This window comes from Bufo bufo, chromosome 8 (genome assembly GCF_905171765.1).
Source record: "Bufo bufo chromosome 8, aBufBuf1.1, whole genome shotgun sequence".
Lineage (NCBI taxonomy): Eukaryota > Metazoa > Chordata > Amphibia > Anura > Bufonidae > Bufo > Bufo bufo.
Window position 1 is genome coordinate 115,254,683 of NC_053396.1, and position 26,620 is coordinate 115,281,302.

The window sequence follows — 26,620 nt, forward strand, 5'->3', positions numbered from 1 at the left end:
CATAAAACTGCAGATACAATTTGTCTGTTTTATAAGGGCTTGGTCAAGCATACGTGTGTTCTGAGTAAGAAGAGGGGGTTAGACCACTGCCAGACAACTCTGACAGCAGTTTATCTACTTGAATGAAGGATCTGGTATGTTGACATTCCACATACTCACTCCTTTTTCCCCTCAATATCTTATACCAGACAAGTCAAGACAAATCCATACAAAGCATAAAGACAGCTATTCCCATGAAAATGGGCCAGTTAGCCTGACGTTTTGTCCAGCCTGTTTTGAACCCCACTGACCAAACAATTATTATTATTTTTTTTCATCGCATTCCAAGATCGATAAAGTTTTTATTTTTTCATCCATGTAGCCATATTAGGACTTGTTTTTTGCAGGAAAAATTGTAGTTTTTAATGGCAACATTTTGATGTACACATAACTTAATTAACTTTTGTTAACTAATTCTGGGAGGGGGATAGGAAAAAACAGCAATACTGTCACTGAGTTTTTACGTTATAAATTTGTGGTTGTTTATTTTGTGGAATAAATAACATGATAACTTTATTCTCTGGGTCAGTACAATTACAGCTATACCAAATACATATATATATATATATATATATTTTTTTTTATTTTATTTTTTTTATTTTCTTTTACATTTTATGTTTTTTTTTATATGTTTTTGAATTACCACCACATCCAAAAACCCATAACTTTTTTATTTTTCTTCCTACGGAGCTGTGTGAGGGTTTGATTTTTGTGGGATGACGTTTAGATTTCATTGGAAACATTTTGGGGTACATAACACTTCTTGATCGCTTTTTATTTAATTTGTTTTGTAGCAACTAAGCGAAAAGCAGCAATTCTTTTTTTTTTTTTTTTTATATGGAGATCAACATATGGGATAATTTAAATTATATTTGTACAGTGCAGGTCGTTACCTGTGGCTATACCAAACATTGGGGGGGGGGGTATTTTTGCAATTTTTCCATTGACAAAATTTTTTCAATGGAAAAAAAGTATTTTTTTGGAATTAGTTTTATTTAATAAATGTTTTTTTAACCATTTAGTAGTCCCACAAGGGGACTATAATAGGCAATCTTTTGATTACTTCTAAATTACATTGCACTATTCCTATTGTGCAATGCATTTTAATGTCAGTGCTATACTGACAATGACCAGCAGGCTACACCAGAGAGGCGCATCCTGCTGGGAAATACTGGAGGCAGGCTTGCGGCCTAAACTAGGCCCTGACCTGCCTTCACTGACATTGGCACCCTGTAATATGATTTGCGGGGTATTGATGGGATACAACGGGAGTCCACGCCCTGTGTAACCTCTTACATGTGGAGGGCGCCAATGTCCACAGCATGTAATGGGTTATACAGCCCGTATTGGCACTGCTGCCGGTCCCAGCTGTGAGAGCAGGAGCACGACAGCAATTAGACTGAGCCACCATGAAAAAATGGTGGCCTAGCCTTAGGCCCTTTAGTGACTGCTGTAAAAAGGCATATAGATGGTAACTAAGAGGTTAAAGCATACAAAAACACATTAAAACAATAAAAGATATGTTTTGCCCAACATGTTTAGCCTTATTACTAGAAGAATGGGTAGGGTTAATAAATCAAGCAAGCTTTGTGTTCTGGATTTTCCATCTATTTATTATGTAAGACTTACATTAAAAGTATTTCATCCTGTAGACATCCAGAAGATGACTGTATCATCAGTAAATGTAATGGTATTATATGCCATTATCTTGCTTCTTTGATTTCTTTCTATCCCTCCCCTCTTTTGACTTCTATACGAACACTAAAAAAATAAATAAATCCATATCCTCCGATTTCATGCTAGAGAAAACTCTTTTAATAGGACTACACATAAAGCTGATTAAGGCTTTTTGGAGTTCATCAGTTAGCTTAGATTGAGGTTGTTTGATGTAAACACTGACAGCTCAATTCCTTTTAATAAATTTATGGCACAGATATGAATGGGATTAACTAATAGGCTATTGACCTTAATTCTCATTTTTTTTTCAATACTTTTATGGGCCTGCTAAATGCCTTATGGGTAGATTTTCACTCTGTGATGTTTATTCCTAACTAAAGAGGGAATATTTGATAGATGTTTGAAAGAGGAGCGATACAGGAACCAAAATAATTATAATTATATGGCCTATTTTACAAGATGCCTGTATGCCTTGATTTGAAACTTGTGTTAGTATTTCTTCTGAGCCGATAGTTTCAGATTTAAAACAAAAATAATAACACATACTTTTAACCATTTTTTTTTTTGCCAACCAATGCACTTTGCATAGTACTTGATGTTGCCTTGTGGAATACAATTACTCTCACTCATATGCTTTTCTTTGAAATGACAGATTTTGCAGGATAAAAGTTAATTGTCACTAGCCATAAAAGCATAATTATTTACATTCACCTGGTTCATATGCATCAATCAATTCTTTGACTTATAAAGCTGTTCTTATATTGCTTCTGCTGCTGCCGGTTACAAGATTTAAATGTACTTGGATGCTAAAAAGAGTCTACATGACAGTTGTCAGACGAAATAAAGACATGTACTTCAATAAGAAGAAGAATTTTCATTTGTGGTTACAAGTTAAATGGGAATATATCTTGCTTGTTTTTAGTTCATTTGCTTTCATTTGTTTCTTTTTTCTCCAAAGAACAATGGACCCAGATAATCAGATGAAGCATGATTCAAATTGATTTCTTTTTATGTTTTCTTAGAATAGAGTGCATGGTTGATATTTTTACATATGGGTTTTTTAAACGTTGAATCAGTATTGCACTTCAAAGGGTGTGACAACAGCAACTATGTTAGCCCTTGCCCCTAAGCTTAGCAATAAAGAAAACATAGAATTCAAAGGTTAATTTATAAAATTATAGAAGGCCTGTATGGTAAGGATGCCTGGAAGATGTAAAATTACCCTCATACTCACTTCCCTGCCATATTCTTAGATCCCAATTTGGGATTACATTATTAGCAATTACATTTTATAAGGTAGGGGCACACCAACTCTTTACCAAAAAGAGTGCCAAAAATATAAGAGGATTGTTAGCCTTGAATAATTCCAGGACCATCTCAATCATTTTTGCAGATCTCCCAATTAAAGGGGTTGTCCGGATTCAGAGCTGAACCCTGACATCCCCATATTTTCACCCAGGCAGCACCCCTGATGTTAGCATTGGAGCATCTCATGCTCCAATGCACTCCCTTGCCCTCCACTAGATCGTGCAGGGCACGGGCTCTTTTGTTTACAATAACACACTGCCAGGCAAAGGCTTCCGCCCGACAATGTGTTCGGTGACATCACCGGCTTTAAAGGGCGTGCCTCAGAGTTGCCCTAGCCGTTTTACTGGCTAGGGCAGCGCTAAAGCCCACCCATCAGTGCCGGTGACATCACCAGGCTTCCTAGCAGCCCCATGGAGAGCCCGGTTCATCGCCGGAACTCCTTAAAATGCCTTTGCCCTGCACCATTTAGCGCAGGGCAAAGGAGAGCATCGGAGTAGGGTAGCCGCCGCATCCTCGTTTTAAAAAAAACGCCCCCTCCTCCTGTTGATTGACAGGGCCAGCGAGCGCTCTCCTCCTCCGGCTGGCCCTGTCAGCATTTCAAATCCCGCGCTGACCGAAAGAGAAGACATCATCGGCGCAGGTGCACTGAGGGAGTGCTAAGGAGGCGAGCGTCCTTCTCTCAGACCTGAACTGGTCCTTAAAAAGTGGGTCTTGGCAATTTTCTTAAAAGTTTTAAGAATTGCTTCTAAAATTCTAAGTTGTCTAACGTCCTAAAAAAATAAAATGACATTTACAAAATGATGCCAACATAAAGTAGACATATGGGGAATGTTAAGTAATAAATATTTTATGAGGAATCACTTTCTATTTTAAAAGCAGAGAAATAAAAATTTGTAAATTTTTCAAACTTTTTGGTAAATTTGGGAAAGGTGAAATATATTGACTCACATTTATGACTATCATGAAGTACAACGTGTCTCAAGAAAACAATCTCTGAATGGCTTGGATAAGTAAAAGTGTTCCAAAGCTATTACCACATAAAATGATATATGTCAGAATTGCAAAATTAGGCCTGGTCAGGAAGGGGGCAAATGGCCCGGATGAAAAGTGGTTAAAGAGGTTGGTTGTTCAACGGTGATCTGCCATTCACTAGAACTGTGGCCCATGCACCTCCGTTTTAATGGAATGTCCAACAAACATGCACACCACTTCTCTGTTAAACTATATGGGGCTGCCAGGAGTTTAATTGAGTGACACTTTATTCACATGGGGGAACATGGGCCACCATCTTTGTGATATTCAGTGTGTCAGCGGTCAAACCCTCACAAATCAGACATCTTTCAACTATCCTTTGGATAGGGGATAAGTTATAATCGAACAACACTTTTAATAAATCTTCCTATGGTGTTTATTAAAATTGGGGGTTCTATCAGTACACTTATTGGACAAGGTAGTAGACACCTCCATAGAGACAAAAGAAATGTAGCACAAGCCTCTGGTTACTATGAAAACTGTTTGATCTGTATTGTGATTAATGGTGCTTAACTCAAAGCATAAATGAGATGACATGTTGTCCATTCCGATTTTGCTAAAATAAAGGTTATGTACCATACTATGGTTTTGTATGCAACTTTATCTGATAAACTTAGTAATGTTTGTTAAAGAAGTTTTCCGGGTTCAGAATATTGATGGACCATGCTTAGGTTAGGTCATCATTAACACATAGGTGGTGGTCCTTTTCATTATTGGCCTTGACCTGTCTACCTGCACACTGTCTTAGTGGTGCAGAGGATTGCAGCTTTATTCCATTCACTTGATTGCCCCATGTAAACAATAAAGAGGCTGAAGCTTCAACAGCTGATTGCGAGAGTTGCAGAGAGTCAGTCTGCAAACTATCTGATATTGATGGGCTATACTGAGGCTAGGCCATCAATATGCTACATCCAAAAAATACCTCTTTAGGGATGTACATTAAGGATAAGCAAATCAATTCTACTAATTTGGAATTCATACCGAATTTCCCAAAAAGATTGGATTTTAAAGAACTGAAATCTTTTGTGATTAGAGCGAAAGAGAGAGGATCTTTTTCTTGATTTGCATGAAATGAATTGCAAAATATTTGAGTTTGTTGGAATTCATAGAATTGATTTGCTCATCTCTAGTATGTATGTTTATACATATTTCCTTGTGTCTTGAAGATCAACTTTCCCCCTCAAACTGTTCAATCAGTGCAATTTCATAATACGATTTTTCCCTAGTGGTAGCCTCAAACTGTTCAATAGAGATTGACTTGCGGTTTGCCCGGCGATTGTTTCGCTGCAAACTTTGTGCTGAACATGCGAACATATGGCGATGTCCGCCGATGCCATATTCTTTTGCATTGGGCCGAACTTTGACGCATTACACATCCATCAGGTGGGGCAGGATAGCCAATTGAGATGTTTCAGCACATGGACACACCTCCACCCTATAAAAGAACACGATCTGACAGCCATTTTACATTCTGTGTTTTGCCAGTATAGGGAGAGGTTGCTTTGTGGAGCAGGGACAGGCTGTTAGGGACACCAAATGCTAGCTAATAGGGCCACAAAAGTCCTTTTAAGGACTGGTATAAGTGTGCTATCGATAAGTGTGATATGCTGGGGGTTGTTATATACTTATAATATACTTTCTAACATAGAAAGTATAATATAGTGCATTTGTAATGTGCAGCAGATGTGTACGGTTCTGCTGCGATACCACAGCTACATAGAGGGACAAACGCTATTGGAACAACTAATTGCAAAGTATGTGATATACCTGTTGTCCCAAATAAACAGGGAGGTGTGATATAATAGTTGTGGCAAAAAAAATAATTGAGGGTTGTGATATACCTGCTTCCACAAAATACTGATTAAGGTGTTCGATATACCTGCTTTCACCAAATATTGATTGAGGGGAGCGATATACCTGCTTCCACAAAATACTGATTAAGGAGTTTGATATCCCTGCTTCCACCAAATATTGATTGAGGGGTGCGATATACCTGCTTCCACAAAATACTGATTGAGGTTCGATATACCTATTTCCATAAATATTGATTGAGTGGTGCGATATACCTGCTTCTCCAAAATACAGATTAAGGGGTTCAATATACCTGTTTCCACCAAATATTGATTGAGGCCTGCAATATACCTGTTTCCACAAAATACTGATTAAGGGGTTTTATATACCTGCTTCCAACAAATATTGATTGAGGCCTACGATATACCTGCTTCCACAAAATACTGATTAAGGGGTTTAATATACCTGCTTCCACAAAATACTCATTGAGGGCTGCGATATACAGTCAGGTCCATAAATATTGGGACATCAAGACAATTCTAACATTTTTGGCTCTATACACCACCACAATGGATTTGAAATGAAACAAACAAGATGTGCTTTAACTGCAGACTGTCAGCTTTAATTTTAGGGTATTTACATCCAAATCAGGTGAACGGTGTAGGAATTACAACAGTTTGCATATGTGCCTCCCACTTGTTAAGGGACCAAAAGTAATGGGACAATTGGCTTCTCAGCTGTTCCATGGCCAGGTGTGTGTTATTCCCTCATTATCCTAATTACAATGAGAGGATAAAAGGTCCAGAGTTCATTTCAAGTGTGCCTTTTGCATTTGGAATCTGTTGCTGTCAACTCTCAAGATGAGATCCAAAGAGCTGTCACTATCAGTGAAGCAAGCCATCATTAGGCTGAAAAAACAAAATAAACCCATCAGAGAGATAGCAAAAACATTAGGCGTGGCCAAAACAACTGTTTGGAACATTCTTAAAAAGAAGGAACGCACCAGTGAGCTCAGCAACACCAAAAGACCTGGAAGACCACGGAAAACAACTGTGGTGGATGACCGAAGATTTATTTCCCTGGTGAAGAAAACACCCTTCACAACAGTTGGCCAGATCAAGAACACTCTCCAGGAGGTAGGTGTATGTGTGTCAAAGTCAACAATCAAGAGAAGACTTCACCAGAGTGAATACAGAGGGTTCACCACAAGATGTAAACCATTGGTGAGCCTCAAAAACAGGAAGGCCAGATTAGAGTTTGCCAAACGACATCTAAAAAAGCCTTCACAGTTCTGGAACAACATCCTATGGACAGATGAGACCAAGATCAACTTGTACCAGAGTGATGGGAAGAGAAGAGTATGGAGAAGGAAAGGAACTGCTCATGATCCTAAGCATACCACCTCATCAGTGAAGCATGGTGGTGGTAGTATCATGGCGTTGGCATGTATGGCTGCCATTGGAACTGGTTCTCTTGTATTTATTGATGACGTGACTGCTGACAAAAGCAGCAAGATGAATTCTGAAGTGTTTCGGGCAATATTATCTGCTTATATTTAGCCAAATGCTTCAGAACTCATTGGACGGCGCTTCACAGTGCAGATGGACAATGACCCAAAGCATACTGCAAAAGCAACCAAAGAGTTTTTTAAGGGAAAGAAGTGGAATGTTATGCAATGGCCAAGTCAATCACCTGTCCTGAATCCGATTGAGCATGCATTTCAATTGCTGAAGACAAAACTGAAGGGAAAATACCCCAAGAACAAGCAGGATCTGAAGACAGTTGCAGTAGAGGCCTGGCAGAGCATCACCAGGGACTGGTGATGTTTATGCGTTCCAGACTTCAGGCTGTAATTGACTGCAAAGGATTTGCAACCAAGTATTAAAAAGTGAAAGTTTGATTTATGATTATTATTATGTCCCATTACTTTTGGTCCCTTAACAAGTAGGAGGCACATATGCAAACTGATGTAATTCCTACACCGTTCACCTGATTTGTATGTAAATACCCTCAAATTAAAGCTGACAGTCTGCAGTTAAAACACATCTTGTTCGTTTCATTTCAAATCCATTGTGGTGGTGTATAGAGCCAAAAATGTTAGAATTATGTTGATGTCCCAATATTTATGGACCTGACTGTACCTGCTTCCACAAATACTGATCATGGGGTTTGATATACTGGTTTCTACCAAATATTGATTGAGGCCTGCGATATACCTGCTTCCATAACATACTGAATAAGGGGTTTGATATACCTGCTTCCACAAAATAATGATTGAGGGCTGTGATATACCTGCCTCCACAAAATACTTATTAAGGGGTTTGATATACCTGTTTCCACCAAATATAGATTGAGGCCTACGATATACCTGCATCCACAAAATACTGATTAAGGGGCTTGATATACCTGCTTCCACCAAATATTGATTGGGGCCTGTATAATACCTGCTTCCACAAATACTGCTCTTCTCTATGGACATAGTCACAGGGTCATTTTGAAAATGACAGGCAGAGGAAGAGGCAGGATGTTCCGCAGGGGTGGTAAGGGTCGGGCAGGTGCACCAGGCCAGAGCTTAAGTGGGAACTTGAAGAAGGCGCGTGCGAATACTTCAAAGTGTGCACCAGAGTTGGTTGAGTGGCTCACTCAGCCTTCCGCTTCTGCACCCTCCTCATCCTATGTATCTGCACCCTCTTATCTCTCTGCTGTATGCACCACCACCACCATAGCTGCTCAACTCGAGTCAGAGGAATTATTTTCCCATCCATTGCCAGACCTTACCAATGTGCAGCCTTTCTTGACATCGGATGAGGAAGAGGAGGTAGCAACGGCCGCCACCTAGCAGTCTGATGACAGTACCCAAATCAGCCCAAGGGGGGTGGTTCTCACTGTTGCTGCCTACGCCGAGATCTCAAATGTCAGTGGTGGTGAAGGTGACGATGATGACATGTCGATGGACGTCACATGGGTGCCCACAAGAGAGGAAGAGGAGGGGAGTTCAGAGGGAAAGACGGAGCAGCAGATAGGGAGGAAAAGCAGGCAGCTCTCGCAGGGCACAGTAGGCAAAAAGCAGACTGCAAATGTATCTAGAGCGAGCCATCCACCATGCACGGTCACTTCTGGCGCTCCCAGGACTACAGGACATAGCTCTGCACTGTGGGCTTTTTTAACGTGTCAGCTGCTGACAATTGTGTTGCCATCTGCAGCCTGTGCTGTCAATGCATAAGTCGCGGAAAACCCAACACGCTGCGGCTGTGCTGCGGCTTTTGTGCCTGGAAGCCAAGAGCCACACCGATCCTGCACTGATTTCAGCTCTGCGGTCACAGGCCGATCAGTGGCTAACACCGTTCAATTTGACAGTTGGTAAAGTGGTGTTCGGCAACAGTGCCAATCTGTTGAGTGCGCTAAAACAGGGCAAAATTACACACGTGCCATGCATGGCACACGCCCTGTAATTAGTCGTGCAGTGATTCGTTGTCAAATACCCTGGGTCCAAGACGTCTTGCGGCAGGAAAATCTCTGGCCATTTTAGAAGATCTTACACGGCCATTGCTCGCCTTGCTGACGTTCAACGGCAACACCACTTGCCCATCAGACTTCTGATTTGTGACGGCCCAATGCGCTGGAACCACCTTGTATATACTTGATAGGCTGCTCCAACAGCAACGTGCCAATAATGACTACCTGTATGAACTCTTCAGCAGGACAGGTTCGGGGGAGCTTGGTTTCATTTCACCGCGCCAGTGGCTGCTCATGCACGACGCATGCAGACTTCTGCGGCCATTTGATGAGATCACCAAACTAGTCAGTCGCGCCATCAGTGACATCGTACCTTACGCCTTTTTCTGCGTTGTGTCATTGATCAAGCCGTCGAGGAGCAAGAACAGGAAAATGAGGAAGTCACAATGCTGAATGAATTCCATGGGGGGGGGCTACTCCATCTGAGACAAGTAAGCAGGAGTCTGAAGAGGAGTCAGAGGAGGATGATCGCTGGGGGTAAGAGGAGGAGGAGCAAGTAGAGCAGGGTTTGAAGGGGACTTTAAACTTTTTGGGGATCCCTGGTTTTGTCCGTGGCTAGGGGAGGAGACCGAGGATGATATTCTTGTGGGCGATGAGCAGGAGCCAGGTCGCTCCACCATTTCCAGTTTAGTGCAAATGGGGGCCTTCATGCTCCAGTATTTGAAGAGGGACCCCTGTATAAAAAGCATAAAGGACAAGGACTATTACTGGGTGGCAACGTACTTAGACCCCCGGATCAAACACAAAATGGCGGACATGTTACCAACATCACAGACAGCTGGCAGAATGCAGCATTTCCAGGCCTTTCTGCTAGAGATGCTGAATTCTGCTGTTGTAAGTGCTGGCAGAGGAATTTCCACCCACAGTTAAACAGGGTACCAATCCTACCACGCCTGCAAGAAGAGGGCAGTTTGAAGATGTGTTGGTCAGTTCGGATATAAGATCATTCTTGCAGCCAACCCATCGACAGCCGCCTTCCGGATACAGCCTCAGGGAACGCCTAGACCGACAGGTGTCCGACTACATTGGGTTAACGGCCGATGTGGACACTCTGAGAAGCGAGGAACCCCTGGACTACGGACTGTGCATGCTTGACCTGTGGCCAGAGCTAGCACAATTTGCCATGGAACTCTTGGCTTGCCCCTTGTCGAGTGTCCTGTCCGAAAGGATCTTCAGCAAAGCAGGGTGGATCGTGACTGATAAGCGCACTTGGCTAGATCACGACAGTGTGGACTACCTCACATTTCTAAAAATGAATGAGGCATGGATCTCGGAGGATTTCAACACCTGTGACGTCCACGTGTAATTAAATTTCCTCATGCCAGCCCACACATATCCGCCACCACCCAGAACAAAGAATGGTCCTTGTCTTATGTATATACAGTGGCATAAAAAGCCTTTTCTGTCAGGTGAATGCCTAATTTTTGGGGACTGTACTCCAGTGGCCTACCATAAAATTTTTATCCAGTGACCGCCTAATGTACCTCCAGCCACATAATCACAAGTTCTTTTCTGTCAGGTGAATGCCTAATTTTTGGGGCCTGTACTGGCCTACAGTAAAATTTTTCCATGCTCCAGTAGGGCACATTTTTGAGAGTTTCCCTTTAAGACGCATAAAAATGGCCCCTGATTAAAATACATATTTTTTGTGGAAATTTTTGCCAATGATCCCCTCTGGTATGTCACTGTCCATGTTGTGGGACTATTTGTGCACTTCTAGTAAGTATTTGGTGGCTGCAAATATGACCTGAAGGTCATATCACTACTGTTCAATCGTTTCTTTTGCATAATAAGATTTTACCCTTTTTGGTAGCCTCAAACTTTTCAATCATAGTTTTTTTATTATAAGATTTTCCTCTGGTATCCTCAAACTGTTCAATCAGTGCTTTTTTCATAATAAGATTTTTTATCAATTGCTGTGCTTACATCCACACATAATGCTTTTCTTAAAAAGAGACATGCAAAATAGTCTCCTTTCCAAAAGGAAGGGAAAACTGAGTGTCCCATACCAGGAATCCATCTATTTAAGGGTAACCACCCTTTAGCAGTACCGAGCAAAGAGAATTTGCTTGGCTACCTGAGAGGTCTTGGTTGGGGTACTATCTTTCCCTAGGTAGGGTGTTGAGTATGCATGTGGAATAGCAGATGCCAGTCATCGCTGTATCTCTCTCTTGTCCGAGAGTCTTTCCAGAAAAAACTATAAGTTCTAGGACACCAGCGAGCTTTCAGGGCTATTGGAGCATATTTCATTTGGATAGATTCAATTGTACCTGAGTTTAACTTTTTCAAAAGTTAGACAAATTGGATCAGAAACAAATATCAAGACATTTTCTCATCTCTAATGCTCATAGCAAAGCATTGGGCCTTGTGTTTGGAGCCTGAATGTCAGTGCATTGAGATTGTTCAACTCCCAACTATGGAGCATTACAGCCTGGATGTTCTAACATACAGGATCCATTAGACTTTATATACAGAAGTATTCTCCCCTAGAATAAGTTACATTATTCATAATTGTCATCAGTTGACCAGACCACACTTTTCTTCACTTTCTTGACTTCAACCTCTTATGTTATTTCCACTCCTATTCATGTTTGTGTCTTCTTTAGCCCACTTGGCTCCTATCCCTCTACAATTGAAATTTGGCACTGGGTATATAGAGTCACCCATTAGCCCTGGTTTATAACACGTAAGCAATTAGAATGAACATACTGATTAGGTATGCATAGTGGTATCTTATTGATCATACTATGTATAATATACTCCCTTCAACACATTAATACTGTATATCAGTGCCTATAAGTTACTGCACTATAATCAGTGGCTTCCTAAAAATGGTTATCCCATTATTAATGTAAAAAATGAAAATGAGAGATCATATAGTACATGCCAATCTCTTTCTAACAAAGCTAAAGCCAGCCCTTGAATGGATCCATAGATCTCCGCATTCATGGCTCTCCTGGATTTTCTATCAATCTGGTAGCTCAAGGGGAGTGTATTTTCTGCTACAGCTCAGGGGGCATGTCTTTTATCTTGGAGCTCTCTCCCTATCAGAGCTCAGGAGGTGTGTCCATTAGAGATGTCCCGAACTATTCGCCGGCGAATAGTTCCTGGCGAACATGGCTTGTTCGCGTTCGCCGCGGCGGGCGAACATATGCGATGTTCGGTCCGCCCCTATACATCTTCATTGAGCAAACTTTGACCCTGTACCTCACAATCAGCAGACACATTCCAGCCAATCAGCATACCCTCCCTCCCAGACCCTCCCACCTCCTATCAAATAGCAAGGACAGCATCCATTTTAGGGACAGCATCCATCTTAGATTCATTCTGAAGCTGCAGTGTCACAAATTTGACTAAGTTGTAATCGCAATGCGATTAATACAGGTTATATTAATCGCTTAGCGAATTCAACTTAGAGCTGGGTTCCTAATGGTTGTATTGCTAGAATATAACAAAGATTGAGAATATAGTGCTATATTCATTATATTCGTTAATTCTAGCAATACAACTATTAGGAACTCAGATCTAAGTTGTAATCGCAATGCGATTAATACAGGTTATATTAATCGCAATTGCAAATTCAACTTAGAGCTGGGTTCCTAATGGTTACAGTGGCGTTGCTATGGCTGGTGTCACCCGGTGCGGTAGAAAATAGTGTCCCCCCTGCCCCCCCTCCCGAAGCCATAATAAAGAGATAAAGAGAAAAAAAAATAAGTCACTAAGTCAGCTCCAATCAGATATCTGCATAGACCCAGAGTCTTGGTCTATGTGCAGCTATCTGATTGGAGCTGACTTCTTATTTTCTCTTTTGCACATAAACGCTTAAACTATATTCCTTAGTAAAAACGACCAATCCACACCATGTGGGTCTATATTTATGAGGGCCCCCCTGAGCAAAGATTAGTAAATGTGGCCGGGTGACCCCAGCCCACAGTTCAACCCAACCCCTTATGTCTCCTGGCCTGGGGCCATCTCTATAATAATCCACAGTCATTTATGAATGGGGTTAGGTTATTATTATTGGGGTATTATTAAAATAATTTGGTCTATAAAGTCAGAGCCGCTCTACCTACCTCCTCCTCCCGGCACCAGAGACTCCTGCAGGGCAGCTGCCGCGGCGCCCCACCACTCACCAGGCTGCAGTGAGTCACACCCCCGTCCCCCTTTACCACGTGACGGTGCAACCAATACAACCATTATGAACTCAGACCTAAGTTGTAATCGCAATGCAATTAATACAGGTTATATTAATCGCATTGCGAATTCAACTTAGAGCTGGGTTCCTAATGGTTGTATTGCTAGGATATAACGAAGATTGAGAATATAGTGCTATAATCGTTATATTCGGAATCGTCAATTCTAGCAATACAACCATTATGAACTCAGATCTAAGTTGTAACCGCAATGCGATTAATGCAGGTTATATTAATCGCATTGTGAATTCAACTTAGAGCTGGGTTCCTAATGGTTGTATTGCTAGGATATAACGAAGATTGAGAATATAGTGCTATATTCGTTATATTCGTCAATTCTAGCAATACAACCATTAGGATCTCAGATCTAAGTTGTAATCGCAATGCAAGTTATATTAATCGCATTGCGAATTCAACTTACCACACTCTGCGTCAACTACGTAATTTTCCATGGGAGTTTTGCCATGGATCCCCCTCCGGCATGCCACAGTCCAGGTGTTAGTCCCCTTGAAACAACTTTTCCATCACTATTGTGGCCAGAAAGAGTCCCTGTGGGTTTTAAAATTCGCCTGTCTATTGAAGTCTATGGCGGTTCGCCCGTTCGCGAACACTTGCGGAAATTCGCGTTTGCCGTTCGCGAACGGAAAATTTTATGTTCGCGACATCTCTAGTGTCCATGCTCTCCTTACTCTCCCTCTCACAGCTCAGGAGGCATTTGAAGGATGAAACTGAGCATGTGCAGCCTTCTCACTGAGCCGGACAAAGAAATAAGAAAACATATAGCAGTGGGCACTATACAGATATATTTTATTGAATAACTTAGTGGCTATACAAAATTGTTAATTACATGCAATTACTAAAGTATTTAGATCCAGGTCCTGGTTTGAAATATTTTTTGCTGGACAACCCCTTTAAGTATTATTTTTCTTTCCTTTTTGGATTTTTCATCAAAACATAATAGCACAAAAATATATATAAGCGACAACTATAATAGTTGTTGTATAATTTATTGTAAAATAATTAAAATTGTTAAAATGGCTTCACAGCAGCAAGCCCTTTCCAGGTGACAGCTACAGGAAACAGAATTGCGTTAATCTTCAGAAGTTCATCATCATAACGGAACTGTAAAACTTTAACATTCAATTTAAAGAGCAGTACATCTTCCAATAAGTGAGAAGGGAACATGTGTCACTGTTTATGGAGCGTTGTAAAATGGATGATATCTGCACAGAATATTGCTGCTTTGTACTGGTTTAGGATTAAGCTTAAAATACAAGTGCAGTCATAGTGAGAGCTCTGACATTTGTTCTCTTGATGGAATTTATAGGCAGGACAGTCTTAAAAATGAATAACAAAAAGTAAATTAGGTACATATAAATTTTCAATGAGAAACATATTTGGTTCCTATCTTAAACTAAAATTAACAGTAGCTGGTGAATTTAAAGTACAGATTCTGTTCTGTAAAACATAACTTCACTCAAAAGGTCGTTTATTGTGCTCTCATAATGTAAAGCGGTCTCATTACTAATCCAGAGTGAAGGTCACCATTTTGTAGCTAGAATTACTGTTTCCTAGAATGCAGGTTTTTTAATTTACATGGAAGAAGCTAAGACATAAAGCTACTTTATGGGATTTCAACAACTGCAGGCAATAACTAAAAGACATTAATTCTTAACTAGTTGCAGGATTGTATCAAAACAGATTTTTATCATCCCCGTTTAAAAAATCCTCTTTTCTTCATATGGATTGCTTTGATACTTTACTAAAGACCCCAATAGAATTCTTAAAATGAGGAACATATGCAGTACAAAAGTATTTTTCCTCTTCCCAATTTCTTCTAGTTTTATATTTTGTTAAAACAAAGACCCAAATTTACTAATGCTAAAGATGGTGTAAACTTAGGCTGTCTAGACCTGCGCGAGATTTATCACAGGGGCTCAGGCTGGATGATAAATTTGGTGCAGAGATAGACACTTTACTCTGTGCCTATGCCTAGTATTGGTTGGCTAACTTTGAGACAAATTTTCAGCACAAAATTGCATATTTTAGGCTTTCCTCTTGCCACAAGGCCTCTTTCCAGTAAACACCACTTCCTTGTTGAGCATGTTAGGACAAGTATAAAAACCTTAGATGCACCAAATTGTGGCATTTTTTTTCCACTTTTTAGACAGAATGCTTTTTTTAAATGATGATTTCATTTATTGAAGGAAAAATCTGTTCATCCCTATCTTGTCTTAAAGGATAACTGTCGTATATTTATTTTTTTGAGTATTTCATCGTGGTGATTATTATCACCTTGGTGGCCCTATTTCAACTTTTCACTGTGTATTCAATAACAACTTAATTCCACATTTTTGTTCCCTGTACTGCCTACTTTTACCTGTGCTTAAAATAGGGTTGCTAGGCATGGTCCGTCTATCTGTTGATAGACAGAGCACACTGCGTGCAAGGTCACATTACTGACATTACTGACAGCCAGGCACTGTAATTAAATGATTAAAGTCAGGTCCTCCCCAGCAGCTGATAACAGTGCCTGGGCTGTGTGCACTTCTCCCTGTCCCTGCGCTTGGCAGACGCTTCCTCACTCAGCAGAGCTGGAGAAGGCAGAGTTGAAGCAGCGCACAACAGGGAAGGGAGATCTGCCATCTGCTCAGTGTATAAATGAAAGCAACATGTGGTAAGAGGACCCCTTTTTGCTGCAGGAGATTAACCCTTTAGGGGGAGAGCTCTGTTTACTGACACTTTTGGGGGGCTATTGGTACTGGCTAGTGAGGGCAGGCGGGATTAGCCTCAGGGTGAGGGTAGTGGCAGCCATCTTAACTGAATAGTAAAATTGCAGTTTTATGCAGACTGGTTGCTAAGGGCTGAATCTTATTAAATATGGGCTAAGTCAGTCTAATAGTAACTGATTCTGGAATATCATGTTATTAGTAACTACATATACAGTACAGACCAAAAGTTTGGACACACCTTCTCATTCAAAGAGTTTTCTTTATTTTCATGACTATAAAGGCATCAAAACTATGAATTAACACATGTGGCATTATATACATAACAAACAAGTGTGAAACAACTGAAAATATGTCATATTCTAGGTTCTTCAAAGTAGCCACCTTTTGCTTTGATTACTGCTTTGCACACTCTTGGCATTCACTTGATGAGCTTCAAGAGGAAGTCCCCTGAAATGATCTTCCAACAGTCTTGAAGGAGTTCCCAGAGATGCTTAGCACTTATTGGCCCTTTTTCCTTCACTCTGCGGTCCAGCTCACCCCAAACTATCCCAATTGGGTTCAGGTCCGGTGACTGTGGAGGCCAGGTCATCTGGCGCAGCACCCCATCACTCTCCTTCATGGTTAAATAGCCCTTACTTTCAAAGTTTTCCCAATTTTTCGGCTGACTGACTGACCTTAATTTCTTAAAGTATTGATGGCCACTCGTTTTTCTTTACTTAGCTTTTTTCTTGCCATAATACCAATTCTAACAGTCTATTCAGTAGGACTATCAGCTGTGTATCCACCTGACTTCTCCTCAACGCAACTGATGGTCCCAACCCCATTTATAAGGCAAGAAATCCCACTTATTAAACCTGACAGGGCACACCTGTGAAGTGAAAACCATTTCAGGGGACTACCTCTTGAAGCTCATCAAGAGAATGCCAAGAGTGTGCAAAGCAGTAATCAAAGCAAAAGGTGGCTACTTTGAAGAACCTAGAATATGACATATTTTCAGTTGTTTCACACTTGTTTGTTATGTATATAATTCCACATGTGTTAGTTCATAGTTTTGATGCCTTCATAGTCATGAAAATAAAGAAAACTCTTTGAATGAGAAGGTGTGTCCAAACTTTTGGTCTGTACGGTATGAAAATTTAAATTAGGGTCTAAATGTGACAGTTATCCTTTAAGTGAAAAAGTAATTGGCTCCAAATACTAAATCAAAAAGTTAACCAAATTCAATTGACAGTTGTGCTCAATTTCATAAACCACACCTAGGCATGATTACTGCTAGACCTGTTGAATCAATCACTTCACCAGATCCTGTCTGGCTATGTGAAGAAAACTAAGGCCTCATGCACACAAACATATTTGATTTGCGGGTCTCAAATTATGTATCCACAAAACAGGGATCCCGGCCGTGTGCATGCCACTATTTTGTTTTCAAACTCCTTTAGAAATGTCCTATCCTTGTCTGCAAAAAAGACAAGAATAGGACATGTATCTTTTTGTGGTCTGCAGAACAGACATATGGATGCGGAAAAATCCGTCCGCATCTGTTACGGCTCAATTGAAATGAAGGGGTTCGCATCCAATCTGCAAAAAATTCAGGTCTCATGAGGACCGAAACTGAGCATGAGGCCTTAGGCTGGGTTCACATCACGTTTTAGCCCTACATTTAACATACAGTTGGAGAAAAAGAGGATGCAAAAAGACATATACGTTAACATTTTAAACTTTTAAATATTAACTTTAAACATTAACGTTAAACTTTTATTTACAATGAAACTCTATGGTGACAGATGTTACTGAATGGCATCTGTCTGAGGCATCTGTTTAATGTATGCATTTTTTGTATATGTTAAATGTAAGACAAAAACATGATGTTATGTCTGAAAAAGCAGTACATCCTAAGGAAAGTCAAATACAGATGCGATAGTAATTGAAATATACCAGTTTGGCAAAGGTTAAAAAGTCATTGCTAAGGATGTGGGACATCAGTCAACCAAAATCTGAAATATTATTCAAAAATGGAAAGAAATTGTGACAGTGCTGATTGAACCTTCCCAGGAGTGGCCGGCCTACAAATATTTCAAGAAAAGCACATTGATGACTCATGCAAGAAGTCACAAAAGAACTTAGATTAACAGCTGAGGCACTAAAAGGCTTCACTTTTCTTCTAATGACTGTTGCGACAAAAGTGGAAATTTTTGAAATATGTGTCCCATTATTTTGGCATAACACTTTTATTTCTTAAAGCATTCTGGCTTTGCAGCATTTTTTCCACACTTCCCTAAAACCTTTGCACGGTGCTGTATATCCAGTAACACTGTTACTTAGTGAATGTCAAGGGTCATATCATTGAAAGTGTATCACATGACTGATGCCATGTTTTAGTTAGGAAATGAATACAATGCACAGAACTGATCAATAGATTATACCATTCAACTGTGCAGCTAGGGGTCAATTGCTGAACCTATGGAGATATGTAAACAGAATTATAAATAGATATACAGTGGATATAAAAAGTCTACACGCCCCTGTTAAAATGTCCGGTTTCTGTGATGTAAAAAAATGAGACAAAGATAAATCATTTCAGAACTTTTTCCACCTTTAATGTGACCTATAAACTGTACCACTCAATTGAAAAACAAACTGAAATCTTTTAGGTAGAGGGAAGAATAAATATAAAAATAAAATAATATGGTTGCATAAGTGTGCACACCCTTAAACTAATACTTTGTTGAAGCACCTTTTGATTTTATTACAGCACTCAGTCTATTTGGGTATGAGTCTATCAGCATGGCACATTTTGACTTTTCAAGATTTGCCCATTCTTCTTTGCAAAAACACTCCAAATCTGTCAGATTGCTAGGGCATCTCCTGTGCACAGCCCTCTTCAGATCACCCCACAGATTTTCAATCGGATACAGGTCTGGGCTCTGGCTGGGCCATTCCAAATCTTTAATCTTCTTCTGGTGAAGCCATTCCTTTGTTGATTTGGATGTATGCTTTGGGTCGTTGTCATGCTGAAAGATGAAGTTCCTCTTCATGTTCAGCTTTCTAGCAGAAGCCTGAAGGTTTTATGCCAATATTGACTGGTATTTGGAACTGTTCATAATTCCCTCTAGCTTAACTAAGGCCCCAGTTCCAGCTGAAGAAAAACAGCCCCAAAGCATGATGCTGCCACCACCATGCTTTACTGTGGGTATGGTGTTCTTTTGGTGATGTGCAGTGTTGTTTCTGTGTCAAACGTATCTTTTGGAATTATGGCCAAAAAGTTCAACCTTGGTTTCATCAGACCATAACACCTTTTCCCACATGCTTTTGGGAGACTTCAGATGTGTTTTTGCAAAATGTAGCCTGGCTTGGATGTTTTTCTTTGTAAGAAAAGGCTTTCGTCTTGCCACTCTACCCCATAGCCCAGACATATGAAGAATACAGGAGATTGTTGTCACATGTACCACACAGCCAGTACTTGCCAGATATTCCTGCAGCTTGTTTAATGTTGCTGTAGGCCTTTTGGTAGCCTCCCAGACCAGTTTTCTTCACATCTTTTCATCAATTTTGGAGGGATGTCCAGTTCTCGGTAATGTCACTGTTCTGCCATATTTTCTCCACTTGATGATGACTGTCTTCACTGTGTTCCATGGTATATCTAATGCCTTGGAAATTCTTTTGTACCCTTCTCCTGACTGATACCTTTTAACAATGAGATCCCTCTGATGTTTTGGAAGCTCTTTGTGGACCATGGCTTTTGCTGTAGAATACGACTAAGAAGATTTCAGGAAAGACTAATTAGAGCAGCTGAACTTTATTTAGGGTTAATCAGAGGCACTTTAAATGATGGCAGGTGTATGCTGACTTCTATTTAACATGATTTTGAATGTGATTGCTTAATTCAGCTACATCCTCAGTTATAAAAGGGTGTGCACACTTATGCAACCACATTATTTTAGTTTTCTTCCCTCCACCTAAAATATTTCAGTTTGTTTTTCAATTGAGTTGTACAGTTTATAGGTCACTTTAAAGGTGTAAAAAGTTCTGAAATGATTTATCTTTATCTCATTATTTTACATCACAGAAACCTGACATTTTAACAGCCGTGTGTAGACTTTTTATATTCACTGTATATTCAAAAATGTTGAAGTGGTTAGAAGGTTTTGGAGTGGATAAATGAAAGTCTTGACTTGACTCCCATTGAGATGCTGGGGAAAGACATTAGAGAGCATTTATCACCTTGATCAACCCTATTAAATCATGCCTACTTCCGAATAGGGTTGAACCTAGTGAATTATGAATGATCCCTCTATTGCTGCAATCAGATGTATTGTTTCAGCACAATTATTACCTTTATCCTCATGCAAATAAGGTGATTGGATTGCCTGTTCTAGCTCCTCAGAGTATTTCTTCACCCCCTCCTCTCCCCCATCACTACTCCCTCTTATGACCTTATTGGCAGTGCTAGGCACCCTCACTGTTTGAATGTCTGGCCCTGAAATCGCACACATGCTCCAAATAGACTTCATTTGGTGCAAGCACTGCACATGCGCCAATGTTGTCAATCTTGTCCCAGAAGAGAAGATGATTGGAAGCTCTCCTAGCAATAAAGGTGCCCGGCCCTGTCAATCATTCCATGAAGGGTTGTCAATCATTCCATGAAGGAGAGTGACAATTGGGGCGCGGAGGAGGTGAAGTGGTGCTCTGAGGGACTAAGCCTGCACCCCAGTCCTCTGATCACCTCATTTGAATAACAATAATAGTAATAATTATGCTGCAGTAGTAAATCCAATTGCAGAAATGGAGGGTATATTTAATCACTATGATTAACCCTATCAGGCAGTTCATGCTCAAAATCCCAGACAAATAAAATAATTCTGCAAAGAACAGTGATCAACAATTCCTCCACAATGCTCTGAGATGTGTACTGCCCAAGCGTCAATGAAGTCAGTCTCTTGCCAGAAGACAGCGCCAAACAACGAGGGTGCCTGGCTCCAGCAATCAGGCCATGAGGAAGAGAACAGGAGGTGAAATGGTGCTCTAAGGAGCTAGGCCAGTGACTTATTGCTCTAAATCAGCGGTCCCCAACCGTCGGGCCGCGGCCCAGGACCGGGCCGTGGAAGATTGTTAACCGGGCCGCCGCGATCAGGGCAGTCTTTAACTCTGTACTAATGAAGCGCTTCTATTATGGAAGCGCTTCATTAGTACAGAAGGACCAGGGAGCGGTGAAGGATCTGTACTCACCGCTTCCTGGTCCTCGGCTCGGCTATCGGCTGTGCAGGGCTGCGCACAGCGTGAGGTCGCTCTGTGACCTCACGCTGTGCGCCGCTATACACAGCCAGCCGACAGCAGAATGAAGAGGATCGCGATGGTGAACAGGAGCAGGAGAGGTAAGTGTTTTTTTATTTTATTTTATTTTATTTGCACTGATGGCTGACATGGGGGGCTTATGGGCTGGCTGACATGGGGGGCTTATGGGCTGGCTGACATGGGGGCTTATGGGCTGGCTGACATGGGGGGCTTATGAGCTGGCTGACATGGGGGGCTTATGGGCTGGCTGACATGGGGGGCTTATGGGCTGGCTGACATGGGGGGCTTATGGGCTGGCTGACATGGGGGCTTATGGGCTGGCTGACATGGGGGGCTTATGGGCTGGCTGACATGGGGGGCTTATGGGCTGGCTGACATGGGGGGCTTATGAGCTGGCTGACATGGGGGGCTTATGGGCTGGCTGACATGGGGGCTTATGGGCTGGCTGACATGAGGAGCTAATTGGGGGGCTTATGGCTGACATGAAGGGCTAATGGGGGCTTATGGCTGACATGAAGGGCTAATGGGGGCTTATGGCTGACATGAAGGGCTAATGGGGGCTTATGGCTGACATGAAGGGCTAATGGGGGGCTTATGGCTGACATGAGGGGCTAATGGGGGGCTTATGGCTGACATGAGGGGCTAATGGGGGGCTTATGGCTGACATGAAGGGCTAATGGGGGCTTATGGCTGACATGAGGGGCTAATGGGGGCTTATGGCTGACATGAGGAGCTAATAGGGGCTTATGGCTGACATGAGGGGCTAATGGGGGCTTATGGCTGACATGAGGGGCTAATGGCTGACATGAAGGGCTAATGGGGGGCTTATGGCTGACATGAAGGGCTAATGGGTGGCTTATGGCTGACATGAAGGGCTAATGGGGGGCTTATGGCTGACATGAGGGGCTAATGGGGGGCTTATGGCTGACCTGAGAGGCTAATGGGGGGCTTATGGCTGACATGAAGGGCTAATGGGGGCTTATGGCTGACATGAGGGGCTAATGGGGGGCTTATGGCTGACATGAGGGGCTAATGGGGGGCTTATGGCTGACATGAAGGGCTAATGGGGGCTTATGGCTGACATGAGGGGCTAATGGGGGCTTATGGCTGACATGAGGAGCTAATAGGGGCTTATGGCTGACATGAGGGGCTAATGGGGGCTTATGGCTGACATGAGGGGCTAATGGCTGACATGAAGGGCTAATGGGGGGCTTATGGCTGACATGAAGGGCTAATGGGTGGCTTATGGCTGACATGAAGGGCTAATGGGGGGCTTATGGCTGACATGAGGGGCTAATGGGGGACTTATGGCTGACATGAGGGGCTAATGGGGGGCTTATGGCTGACATGAGGGGCTAATGGGGGGCTTATGGCTGACATTGGGGGGGGGTTATGGCTGACATTGGGGGGGTGTATGGCTGACATTGGGGGCTGATAGATGGCTAAAGGTTTGGTGGTTGATCTGAGCCATTGGGGGTCTAATCTGAGGTCTGATTAACATTGGGGGTCTGATTACTGGTCTGACCTGAGGTGTAATGAAAAATATTTTTTTCTTATTGTTCTCCTCTAAAACCTAGGTGCATCTTATAGGGCGAAAAATACGGTACAGTGCAGCAGAGACCAGTGCAGCAGAGACCAGTGCAGCAGAGACCAGTGCAGCAGAGACCAGTGCAGCAGAGACCAGTGCAGCAGAGACCAGTGCAGCAGAGACCAGTGCAGCAGAGACCAGTGCAGCAGAGACCAGTGCAGCAGAGACCAGTGCAGCAGAGACCAGTGCAGCAGAGACCAGTGCAGCAGAGACCAGTGCAGTAGAGACCAGTGCAGCAGAGACCAGTGCAGCAGAGACCATAGTCAGTTTATATAGTCATTATATAGTGTTATATATTTTAATATGCACCTTTGTGTTTTGTTATGCGCGTGAATCAGTCGGTCCCGCTCACCACCTAAGCCCCCCCCCCAGCACTCCGCCCCCTCCCCCCCCCAACCGGTCCCTGGGAAAATTGTCTTGCATGAAACCGGTCCTTGGTGCAAAAAAGGTTGGGGACCACTGCTCTAAATCACCTAATTTGCATAAGAATTAAAGTAATAATTATGCTGCAGCAGTACATCCGATTGCAACAACAGAGGGCTAATTTAAACACCATTATTACCTCAACGTGCAACTCATTCTCAAATTCCCACCAATGTAGCCCTGTTAAAACAATTCTGCAAAAAACAGTGGCCCAAATTTTCTCCACAATAGTGTAAAATGCTCATTGCAAGTTACTGTATCGCAAGCATTTGATTATAGTTGTTATTGGAACAACCAGTTATTAGGTTTAGGGAGCAATTTATTTTTCACATGGGAAATATACATTTTGAAAAGTTCTTTATTTTCAATAAATGGAATGATCATGTACAAGCTGCATTTTGTTCTTGTTAGTGTTGTCTTTATATTATATTAAAATTATCTGAAACATTTAAATGAAAAAATGGGGTGAGGAGCAAATGCTTTTCACAGCATTGTATATGGTGAAATAATACTCTCTTACTTGAATGTTTTTTTAAACAGTTTTGTACTTTTGAACATTTCTATTTTTGTAAGTATGATGCTATACTATGAATGGTTACATACAGTATATTAGTAATATTTTGCATACTGAAAATGGATTATGAAGTGTGTTTATTAGACAATGGTTGAATGTTTATATTCTTCTTTTATCTAATAAATTATGTCTCAAATTTAGTTTATTGGAATTGCTGTAATTTGGAGGGATGATAAATAGTCTAATCTATTATTTTTAACTAAGCATGCCGCTTCCCTTAATTGCGTATTGTGCTTGGTTTCTAAAATAGCTGATCTTGTACTTTACACCATGAACTAAGGGGCATCTAACTCTAGCTGAGATATGATGTCTTTGTCAGTAGAAAGTTGATCATCATTGTGATTGCTTTTCCATGGTTTGTAGGAAAGATAATTATTGAGATTTATTCATGAAAACAACTCATTTTCAAAAATATCTGGCTGCTCTTACCACAGATGAAATTTAGCATTGCATGGCAGGCAGTAGAAGGAATCACCATCCACATAATGCACAGACACACCAGGTATGCCAGAGCAGGATCGGGGTATGCACATAATGTCCTTATGCCCTAAATAGTGGTTTCCCTTTAAAGGGAATGTGTCACCAGCAAATGAGCTATCATTTAAGTCAAGTCTATGTATAGTCGTCATATATATATTACAATTTTAGGTGATTTAAAAAATATCTAAAAAAAAAAAATGAAATAAAATCCTACAGCTTTCACACTGGCCACTCTAAAATATGTCAAGACGTTGTATTCTTTGAAAACAACTACATGGGCCATAGACACAATGGTCTGGAGGGAGCCTCATTGACTTCTGTGGAAGATTTTTCTAGGCATGCTCTGGCACCTGTGCAGGGGTCAGGAGGGTGTAAATAACTGTGATATCACCTATTGTGAATGGTGGATACTGTGTTATCTATACGAAGGCAATTTCTGTCTGTGTAATTCTGCCTGTGATAATGCAGTGGCTACTGAAAGATTACCTGTACAAAACAGCAACAACTCCTGGTGGCAAGTTCGCAAACTGCATGATTTTAAGTATTTTTTTAAATATAGAAAGTGGCATGGAAAATTAAAACACAAATCTCCCAAGTTTCTAAAAACATGTTTATTTAAAAAAATGTGATTTAATTAAGCAAGAGGTCATTTTCTGACGTCACATTCCCTATAACTGGTTACTACCCACTCAATAGTATGAGAATCCTTTTAAACAATCCCTCAGAAATTAACAGGTTGAAGGGTCCAGTACACATACATTTTCAGATCATCAGTGGAGTTATGCTATTTTTTACTGAATTCATTTTATAACTACGGCATGACACTGGTGAAAACCTGTCATTTAATGCACTGTAAATAAGTTTTCAATATAAGATATTGATGCATCCCAAAATGTAAACATCGACACTAACCATGGAATTAAGACTAGGTTTAAAAGTGCTTTATAGGGCCAATGTGCACTGCAAACCCATTAAAGCCAATCATCTAACTCATTTATATACATATCAGTGTCTAATATTGTACTGTGTTGCTGTATTCTCTCAAGGATTTCCTTGTTTACCAAAATGGTGGTTATTAGTAGCTTTTCATAGTGTGAATCGTTCTTAGTGGGATAATTGGGTTTTTGGTGCTGATAAGGTATCAAGCACATGACAGATCCATGCCTATGGAGTCTGTAAGGAGGCACCAAAAGTCCCTGCAGCAGTATACTAAAGGGCCATAGGCACTCCCTATGTGATGCCACTGTACAGCATCATACCACTGAAATATTGTCCTGTAGAGTCATTTAATATGGCACAGTGGGTCTCTCTGATGCGTCTCTATGATACAAAGGTTGAACAGACCTGCAATATTTTGTAGGACTCCTTAGGTTGATTGAGGTTTTTTAGATATAAATAGTTTTTCAGATGTGTCCTTTCTGATTTCAAGATATCATAACACCCAACAGAGAATTGTAATTTAATTTTATTTTTGTATGCAAAGCTGCTCATCTCACACCAATCATTTCAGATAACTCGTCAAGAGGAAAAGTATAGAAGGACATATCTACACAACTTATTATTGAACACCAAGGCCACTTTAACCATAGACCAAACAGTGCATATACATAAGGCTCCCCTAGCAGCTGTCCCCATGCCGTTCTTTATGCGGATACAGTAGAAAACCTAGAGCAGGATGGCATCCTCCTTAGCCTTGTTGCATGTTGCAAGCAAAGGAAGGAAGGACCCAACCAGCTGCTTTCTTTACTGAATGACCCCAATTGACATTCATATTACATAGTAACATAGTCTATAAGGCCATCCAGTTCAGCCTGTTATAGTGCAAATTGATTCAGGGGAAGGCAAAAAACAAACAAACTGTGAGGTAGAAGCCAAATTCCTTGCCGACTCCAATCAGGCAATCAGAATAACTACCTGGATCAACAATATTGCTCAAATTACCTCTGGAGGTTGAATATAGTGATGGACAAACATC

General features: G+C 41.2%; 1 protein-coding gene and 1 long non-coding RNA gene across 3 annotated transcripts in view; both read left to right on the forward strand.

The window, feature by feature from the left end:
* Window positions 1-26,620, forward strand: part of GRIA3 (glutamate ionotropic receptor AMPA type subunit 3) — a 382,312-nt gene that overhangs the window by 36,037 nt on the left and 319,655 nt on the right. The gene's annotated exons all lie outside the window — the stretch shown is intronic.
* Window positions 5,519-26,315, forward strand: LOC120977244. Its single transcript, XR_005773844.1, has 3 exons — window positions 5,519-5,707; window positions 8,687-8,688; window positions 26,303-26,315. It is a non-coding gene; the product is annotated as an uncharacterized LOC120977244 (long non-coding RNA).